Below are 10524 nucleotides of genomic sequence, written 5' to 3' on the forward strand. Positions count from 1 at the left end.
CACCACACCAGAGATGTGCTAGCCACACCCTCAACCTTGTGGCAACACAAGACATAGAGGCCATGCTTTCTGACTCCTCCAAAAGTAGTCTTCTTGGTCCTTTCAAGAAACAGTTTCGTTCCTTGATGGGAAAGTGCAGCAAGTTGTGGTCCAAGCAGAACCAGTCAGCCCAGATTGCTGAGTATATCCGTGCGCAATGTGGTGTGTATCTGAAGGTACCGAATAAGACCAGGTGGAATTCCACCTTTGATGCATTGAAGCAACTACATGAGCTCCTGTCAACTGTGCCACTAAAAATGCATGCCATAATGGACCGCTGCTCCTTGTCCAGGATCACAGCTGCTTAAACTGAAGTGGTACAGGAATACACAGAGATTATGGAGCCACTAGCCCAGTCCCTAGATATCCTGCAACGGGAGAACGGCATGTTCATGGGGTATTTGCTACCAACGCTCTGCAATCTGGACTGCAAGTTAGAAGGACTGGAAAACAAACCTGAGAGGTACACATACTGTTTTCAGCTGCTGAGAGGTGTGTGCGAAGCCCTAAGAAAGCGGTTTGCAGCTATCTGGGAGGACAAGAGGCTTCTTCTGGCAGCCTGCCTACACCCTCGCTTCAAACTAGATTGGCTGGAATCGTGTCAGGCCACCACCCATACCAACAAGTAAGAACGTTAGGGAAGCCCTTTGGGTGGATTACTCCAAGGAAGGCATCAGAGGGCTTAAGGTGGTAGGCAGGGGCTGGGCCTTTTCTTCCTGGGGCTCCTCATCACAACCTTGGGTTGCTGCAGGTAATCCTTAAGGGTCTGCTGTGCTGCCCCATGAGTGTGGTGACTTGGTCACCTTCCTACCTTCCATGTCATCATCCACAGGCTCAGGCTGGACCCTGAACCAGGGGACATGACATGCATCAGGAAATGAAGAGCAGATGATGGTTTCCTAACATATATGTGTTAACATATCCTCTCTCTTTCTTAGATACACAATGGAAGCCTTGTTGAAAGCTGAAATAAAGATGGGTGTACTTAATGAGGACAGTGATCAGTCTTCAGATAAAGACCAGGAAGGAGATGACTTAGAAGATGACTTCTTTAACTTTCTGCCCCAGGGCAAGAAGTCAGCAGTGGACACTGCTGAGGAGGAACTGGTGAGGTACCTGAGGTCTCCCAGCAGGGAAGTGTCATCACTCCATGGCTTTCCACGTGTGCTGCAGTGTTTTTTGCAGCACAACACAGGCATGCCTTCAAGCGCCGCAGTAGAACGCCTGTTCAGTACTGGTGGCAACGTAATGACTGTAAAAAGACATTCCTTGTCTGACATGCTCTTTGAGCATCTTGTTCTTTTGAGACATAACAGAAACATATTATAAAAGCATTTCAAGTGTAAAATTTGATTTCAAGAGTTGGGGTATCTTCATTGCTTGGGGGGATGTGAGATTCTGTTATGCCATTATGTTAATCTTATGGATAAATTTTTTTATTCTACTACCCCCTGTGTGTGTGTGTTTATTTTTAATATTGTTTTAGGCTTCTTAGATGTGCAGCAGCCAAGGCCAGCACCTTGTAGGAGTTTTTTTTAAAAAGTAACTGAAATGTAATTGTAGTGATTACTTTTGAGAAAAAGTAAAGTAATCAGTTACTTTCAGAGCAATTGTAATTGTAACGGTAATTACTACTTTTTGGGCCAAGTAATTGTAACTGTAATTTATTACTTTTTAAAAGTAATCTTCCAAGCTCTGCAACCAACTATTGTCTCCGAAGAAATAAAGAACAAAATAAAAACTGGACATGTTAGATATCACACAGTAGAATCACAGAATCTTAGAATCATAGAGTTGGAAGGGGCCTATGAGGCTATTGAGTGCAACCCCTTGCTTAATGCAGGAATCCAAATTAAAGCATATCCAACACGTGGCTGTCCAGCTACCTCTTAAATGCCTCCAGTGCTGGAGAGTCCACCACTCCCTAGGTAATTGGTTCCATTGTCGTACTGCTCTGACAGGAAGTTTTCCCTAATGTTCAGTCAAAATCTGGCTTCTTGCAACTTGAGCCCATTATTCCATGTCCTGCACCCTGGGATGATTGAGAAGAGATCCTGGCCCTCCTTTGCGTGTCAACCTTTCAAGAATTGAAGAGTGCTGTTATATCTCCCCTCAGTCCTCTTCTCAAGACTAAACATGCCCAGTTCGTTCACTCTCTCCTCATAGGGCTTTGTTTCCAGTTCCCTGATCATCCTTGTTGCTCTCTTCTGAACCCATTCCAGTTTGTCTGCATCCTTCTTAAAGTGTGGTGTCCAAAGCTGGACACGGTACTCAAGATGAGGCCTAACTATTGCTGAATAGAGGGGAACTAATACTTCATGTGATTTGGAAGCTATACTTCTGTTAATGCAGCCTAAAATAGCATTTGCTTTTCTTGCAGCCACATTGCACTGTTGGCTCATATTCAGCTTGTGATCAACTACCAAGAACCTTCTCACATGTAGTATTGCTGAGCCAAGTATCCCCCATGTTACAATTGTGTATTTGGTTTCTTTTTCCTATGTCCAAAACCTTGCCCTTATCCCTATTAAATTTCATTCTGTTGTTTTCAGCCCAATGCTCCAGCTTATCCCTTTGAATTTTGTTTCTGTCTTCCAGGGTATTAGCTATCTCTCCCAATTTTGTATCACCTGCAGATTTGATAAGCATTCCCTGTACCTCCTCACCCAAGTCTTTAATAAAAATGTTGAAGAGCACTGGGCCCAGGACTGAGCCCTGCAGTACCCAGCTTGTTATCTCCTCCCACTTTGAGAAGCACTCTTTGACTATGATGCTGTAGCCAGTCGTGGATCTACCTGATAGTTGTTCCATCCAACACACATTTAGCTAGCTTGCTAATCAGAATATCATGGGTGGTATCCTGACACTTTTTCTTTTACAGGATCAGATATTAAATTGAGATTTACCATATGTTAACTAGTATATTATTTTTGGTTATTTTATTTATGGCTTTTGTCTAACAGTAGTTTGAAAATGGTTCAGAATGTTAATCGTATACTTTTACATAAAAATAGACAGAGAAAAAATATATAATCAAAATGGTTAAACTGGACAGCCATCTGTCAGGAATGCTTTGATTTGGATTCCTGCAGTGAGCAGGGGGTTGGACTTGATGGCCTTATAGGTCCCTTCGAACTCTACTATTTTATGATTCTATGATTATAATACCAGCTATTTAGAGTCAATTTGTGTCGCCAGATCTTAGGCCCAATTCACACATTATAGACTATGGGGAAAGCACTGACTTGTATAAGCAGAGAGCCAGTGTGGTGTAGTGGTTAGAATGAGGGTTCAAATCCCCACACAGCCATGAAGCTCATTGGGTGACCTTGGGCCAGTCACTGCCTCTCAGCCTCAGAGGAAGGCAACAGTAAACCCCCTCTGAATACCGCTTACCATGAAAACCCTATTCATAGGGTTGCCATAAGTCGGAATCGACTTGGAGGCAGTCCATTTCCATTTTGTATAAGCAATCCATGTGGTTCTGATGTCATTGAAATGAGTTTATCACATGCACCTGGTTCATCCATAAACAATGTTAGCATGCCTGTGAACCTGTTACCAAGACAAATGTGGCATTGATATGCTAACGCTATGTGTAAATGGGGCAGCACGCAAAAAATGAGATAGGAGCCACACTGAATTTTTACACAGGTAAGAACCTTCTATTTGGCCCATGCCACCCTTAAGTCCATTTTGTAATGGCTATGCAATAATATTTTTTGTTATTCCATTTGTTGTTTTTATTAAAGATCTCACAGCATGCATTCATTAAAATCACATTTATTTCATTATCCAGTGCTGCTGGAGAAATGCTACCCCTTCCCCATCTGAAAGGAGTGATGTAAGGGTAGAAATGAAATAATGAAAACTAACCCATTTATTCCATTTATTACTTGTTATTACTTCATTTTGGAACAAATGAAAACTGAACCAAATGGTCTTGATTTTGTTCAAATTTTCATTCATCTTCAAATGATTGCACACAAGGATGTCTGCAAGAGGAGGGCAAGGGGGTGCTGTCCAGTGTCCTGTAGCAACAATTCATAGACCCCCCCCAAATGTTTCTGTGGACATCCTTGAATGCACATCCATATTGCTGAAATTTCAAATCCCACAATGTACTTCTGGGTTCAGGAATGAATTGCTCCAGTTATAGTTTCTTTGTGTCCATCCCATTTGGAGATCAGTGGGAAAGGCAATGCCCTGGGTATACTTAGAAAAAGGTTTTTGTCTTTTCAGCTGCCTTCCATTTTTTCAGCCTGGGCATTTTAAGTGTTGGTGTGTATGATGCAATTCAGGTCCACACCTATAACTGAGGTTCATAGGCATGCCGTAACTTGGATAATGCTGAGAAATAATGCTGAGAAATGGGGCTAGACCTGACAGATTAGGCCTCCTCCCACCTCTCTGCATTCCATCATTTTGTACATGATTTTTTTGTATGTGATTCTGAAGTGTATGATTCTGTTTTGTATATGATTCAAATGTGTTTGCCTGCTAAATCTTAATTTTCCTGGTATTCTTTGCCCACACCTATCATATCATCTTTGGGCACATTTTTCATACGTGTGGCTGTCAATTTCTAACAACACACTTCAAAATTGTATACACCATCAGTTGCATAACACTTCCTAGCAGGGTTGCCAGGTTCATGGCCTGAGACTGATCCTGTATCTTTAGGAGAAGAGAAAGTCAGCCAAGTGCAGGTGTTCTTGCAACACGGTAATGGAAAAAACCACAAGGTGGAAGTCTCCCTTCCCCCTGCACAACTTTTAAAGATACAGAAGACCTCTTGGTTGCCAGGCCAGGCCTCCAAGAGGTCTTTTGTATCTTTAAAAGGTGCGCAGAGGGAAGGAAGAATTACACCTTGCACTTTTTCTCATTACAGGGTTTCAAGAACACTTGCACTTGGCTGACGTTCTCTTCTCCTAAAGATATAGGATCAGTGTCAGGCCATGAACCTGGCAACCCTATTTCCTAGAGTACAAGAGGACAGGTCCCTGCTCCGAGGGCCTTGCAATCTAAACTTTGACACAAGAGAAACAATAGAGGAAAGAGTGGGAAATGGAGGAAGGGATAAACATGGAAAGAAAATGCAGAAAATGCAATTGTTCCAGTTCCATTTAAGTCAGTTCCAGAAAATGCAATTGTTCGTTACATTTAAGTCAGTTCCAGTTACATTTAAGTCAGTTACCCAAAAATAGGTGATTTGGATATGGACCTTTATATGTGATATGGAGTACTGCACATATTGAAAATAAAAGATATTTGATTTGCTAGATAAGTGGATGTTTGAAACTTATTTTAAATGTGAACAATAGAATCAACAGGAGGTGGTGAACAAGAACAATTTACTCCTCTGATGATAGATAAGACATATTAAAGTCAACCTCGCTGTAGATGTTTGAAGATGTTGGTAGGTTATGCAATAATTGCAAAGCAACAAGGTTTATGTTTGCAGCCTATGTAAGATGACAGCTGCCAGATCATTATCCTGCTTTATATTACAAAAGGAAAGCTTAATAATGCTTAACATGGGCTACTGAGGGTCTTCTGTGACAGCACAAAAACCTGCCTGTAGCCAAATCTAACAAATGCTATCTCAGCATTAATGTAAGTGCTCACCCTGGAATGTGTGAGGCTCCTCAGGGAAGAAAATCTGATTCCCAAATAAATCAAACGTTGATACCAAGATGATGTAATGCTGCATTTAGTAAGAACTTGGGGGGAGGTGAGAAATGTCTCCCAAGTGGGGGTGTTCAGAAAGTTTGCACATAATGTGCATTTTAATTTTTGAAAAATGCAAATAGACATCTGTTTTCCATTTGGAGAGGAGAGCATTTTGGCTACAAGGTCATACATCTCTACAATATTTGTTGCTGGATTTAGTATCAAAAGAGAAGAGGTAATATTTTAACTCAGATAGGAACATTCAGAGGATACGGTCCAGTATTAATATAAGTAAGATACATACCAGCAGCTGAAACCACATTTCACCACATTGCAAGGCCTGAAAACTGTTGTTTCATAAATTATGTAGCTTTCAGTCTTGTTCTGTCTTGTGTGCAGAAGTCAAACAAGTTTAAATTTTCCTGGGCTGCTGAGGGCAAGGTTTTGAAAACCTTTCCAATATGAAGCTTTAATCCAATACTCGCTTTTCAGGGAGTAAAGCTGCAATGCTAATCCCACATATTCCCACATATCCAGAGTAAACCCCACTGAATTCAATAGGACTTACTTTTGAGTAGACTTGGTTAGGATTGTGCTGTAAATTAATGGGACTTTTGAGTGAACATAGCAAAGAGCACTTTAAGCCTTTTGACAAATAATCCCGTTCCCAGACAAATGCTTCTCCTTGGGCAGCTATTAACTAAGGTCAGCAACATAATTTACAACTTTACTGCAGGAGGAATATGATGATAAAGGAGAAAGAGATTTATCTGAGAGCTTGATTGAGTACAATATTGTACATTTTCTGCAGAGGGTAATTTTCCTCAGTATTAACAGTGCAGTAATAATAAAACAAAGTTCAGTTGTTTACATTTTCTGTTGTCTTTGATAAGTGATATGCAGCAAAAAAAGGTTAATAAGGATTGTTAAGCAATCAGTTTTCCTTGGTGGAGTTGTTCACACAGTTTGAACTATGGGAACTACAGAGTTACACACAGATCCTAAATTCTGACTTGACTTGGAAGTTTAATTTAGAAATTGTTTAGAAAGAGGTCTCTTTTTCTACCTTTTTCAGGAGGTAAGGGCGGTGGTATGCTGCTGCCCAATCACAGCTAGGCTAAAGTCGTGGGTTTCCCCATTGTTTGCTAAGGGTAGCTCTCTTGCCTATAGGAGGTTTGGGATGGGGATGGCATCAGAAGTACCAAAACGTTCCATAGCCAAATGATGAAATGTTAACTCTAGTCCAACTCTGTACATGAAGCTGTTTCCTGATATGAATGTATGACATTCCTGGTATGTAGGAATCCTACCACATGAGGGCACATTGAGAAGACAGCATTATACTATGAAATTTCTATGCTCCATGGTGACAGTTGAGCCTTAGAAGGTGTGGAAACTAACATACAGTAGGGCCCCACTCATACTGCGGGTTATGTTCCAGACCCCCTCTGTAAAGCGAAAACCACTGTAAAGCGGAACCCATTGAATAGAATGGCTCGTGATGCCCGAAAACCACCGTAAAAGCGGAACAAGCACCGTATGAGTGGGGCTTTAGTCTCATTGCGTCTAACGGAGACCGCTGTATTAGCGAATTGCTGTAAAGCGAAGCGCTGTAAAGCAAGGCCCTACTGTACTATCCAAAGCCTTACAATTTGAATCTTCTAAATTCATAGTTTTGGATCAGTATGATCCAAATGGACCCATTAGGATGGTCCGCCCCAGACGCATGATGGAGCCCACTGGATTCCTGAATGTGCTGGGTGATTTGGAGCTAACTGAAGGCCACCCAGTCGAAACCCTGGTGATGAAGTGGAATAGGGAGATCACTAGGGCAATAGACTGGGTGGCACCGAAACATCCTCTCCTCCTGAATAGAACTCAGACTGCACCCTGGTATACACCACGGTTACGCAGTCTGAGACAGGAAGTGAGACGACTAGAACGCCGATGGCGGAAATCCTGCGCTGAAGGCGATCGGACACTGGTTAGAGCGGCAATAGCGGCCTACCAGCGGGCAACAAAGGCAGCAAAGAGGCAATTCTTTGCTGCCTCTATTGCGTCAGCAGAGTGTTGTCCCAGGAGGTTGTTCCAGGTGGTCCGAAGCCTGGTTGGTCCAGTTGCGCAGGAACCTATGGAACAATCAAAAGCCTCCTGTGACATATTTGTTAAACACTTTGCCGATAAAATCGAGAGCCTAAAGGGCAGGATTCCGTGCGTCGTGGTTACAAGTAGTGGTCCAGAGGCGGCCAGTTGCAATCCGGTCTGTTGGGATCGGTTTCAGCCTCTTCTCTCTGATGAAGTGGACAAGGTGCTCTCTACTGTGAAACCAACCACTTGCTTGCTTGATCCTTGCCCTTCATGGCTCGTCATGAGCTGTAAAGAGAGTCTGGGCAAAGGGATCCAGGCAATGGTAAATGCATCCTTGGAGGAGGGTGCAATGCCATTAGCCCTCAAGGAGGCAGTGATAAAACCTATTCTGAAAAAGCCCTCCTTGGATCCCCAAGATTTAAACAACTTTCGCCCAGTCTCCAATTTACCATTCTTGGGCAAGGTGATTGAACGTGTGGTGGTAAAGCAGCTACAGACACACTTGGAGGAAGCAGATTATTTAGATCCTTTCCAGTCGGGCTTCAGGACTGGACACGGAACTGAAACAGCCTTGGTCGCTCTGGTGGATGATATGAGGAGGGCGTTGGATAGGGGAGAACATACCTTCCTCGTCCTCCTGGACCTCTCAGCGGCTTTCAATACCGTCGACCACGGTATCCTGTTGAATCGCCTGAAGGGATTGGGAATAGGAGGCACTGTTTTACAGTGGTTCCGTTCCTATCTCTCTGGTAGATACCAACGGGTAGTGTTGGGGGACGAGGTTTCAGACCCTTGGCCCCTCAACTGTGGTGTGCCACAGGGTTCTATCCTCTCCCCCATGCTATTTAACATTTATATGAAACCGCTGGGAGCCATCATCAGGAGTTTTGGGCTGCAGTGCCATCAATATGCGGATCACACGCAGCTCTATCTCTCATTTAAATCCTCACCAGAGTTGGCTGTGGATACCTTGTCCAAGTGCCTGGAGTCCGTAAGTGGATGGATGGGAGAGAACAGGCTGAAGCTGAACCCCGATAAGACCGAGGTGTTACTGGTGGGGGACAAGAGAAGGTTGGGTGATTTTGACCTGATACTTAATGGGGTGAGTTTGCCCCTGAAGGACCAGGTCCGCAGTCTCGGGGTCATCTTGGACTCCCAGCTGTCTATTGAGGCTCAGGTTTCTGCAGTGAGTCGGGCAGCCTGGTACCAACTTCATCTAGTACAGAGGCTGCGACCCTATCTTCCCATACATCTGCTCCCACGAGTGATACATGCCCTGATCTCCTCTCGATTAGACTACTGTAATGCACTCTACGTGGGGTTACCCTTGAAGACGGTCCGGAAACTCCAGCTGGTACAAAATGCGGCGGCACGCTTAATAAAGCAGGCCCGCCGCCGCGATCATATCACCCCAGTGTTGATTGAATTACACTGGTTGCCAGTTGTATACCGGGCCCAATTCAAGGTGTTGGTTTTAACCTTTAAAACCCTATACGGTTCCGGCCCAGTTTATCTGAAGGAACGCCTCCAGTATATTCTAGCAAATTTCTAGGTGTGATCTATGTTTTTAATTACCCATGCCTACCCTTCCTTAAGTGAAGTGGTTTAAGCATAGCAGGCTGAACACAGGCATCTTGGGCAGGCCAAGTTTGTTTTTTCCAACAGCTACAGTCATTCCTGAAGTAGCAACATATTGTAATGATTCTAATTTTTCATCAAACTGCAGCTTCAGATTCAACTGTTAATTCACCCAAAATAGAAATAAAATATAACCTGAAGTTTGAAACACAAAAGGCTGTCTTCACCATCATATGACACTGACTGAAATTAATAAAAATAAATTGACAAAGATTTCTAGGCTGAGTAATGAGACAAATATAACTTTCTAGATTAGATTCTCTGTAGAAACAGTAGTAACACAGGAAAGAAGCAAAGTAAGAACATCAACAAACATACAAAAATGTATTTCTCCATCTTTGTAGATGCAGTTCTGATTGCAGGTGTTGCCACCGCTAACCATATGCTTGGGGGCACATGTTACCAAAGCTACACAGGAAGTGGGGTGGACTGTGGAAGACCAACCCAAATTGTGTTTGCATTTTTACAAGTTTGTAGGGCAGTACAATATCTCAGAGAGGAGGTCAGGTCTCTTGCTCCCCTGGTGCATTCACTATAGCTGCCTAATTTCCCTGCCTTTTAAAGTTTGCTGGAAATAGCCCTATTTTGGGGGGGGCTAGGTAGGGCCCTGGAGTTTTGCTCCAAAGTCCAGCCCTTAGTGCATCACTGACTCCATGGTGTCTTCAGTGCTGAGTATAGATTTGAAGTCTGTCCCCTGAGTCCAAATTCAACATGTCATCCATTGCACCACACTGGCTCGCTATCATCAAGGCCTTTCATTTTTAATAGCACCTACAAATGAGCAGAGGTAGGCTTGGAACCATAGAGTTTTGTTTCTGCTGGCCCTGCGGAGCTTTTTACTTTCTGTACAATAAATTCTCTGGCATACTGTAGAATTTAGAATAAAAGTTAAGATGCTTTGTCTCGCAGTAACTCAAGAAGCTTCTATACTGTTTCAAAATTGGATGGATTTTAGCAGTTATTTGTTAAGACACAGCAGGAGGAAGGGACTTCATGATAATATATCTAGCATGTAGGTCCAGCTGTTAACCTAGATGTATGATCTTCAAGAAGACAAAGTTTGATACGTTGGGTAGTTTTACAGCT

Source organism: Rhineura floridana, chromosome 3 (genome assembly GCF_030035675.1).
Source record: "Rhineura floridana isolate rRhiFlo1 chromosome 3, rRhiFlo1.hap2, whole genome shotgun sequence".
NCBI classification, from domain to species: Eukaryota; Metazoa; Chordata; class Lepidosauria; order Squamata; family Rhineuridae; genus Rhineura; species Rhineura floridana.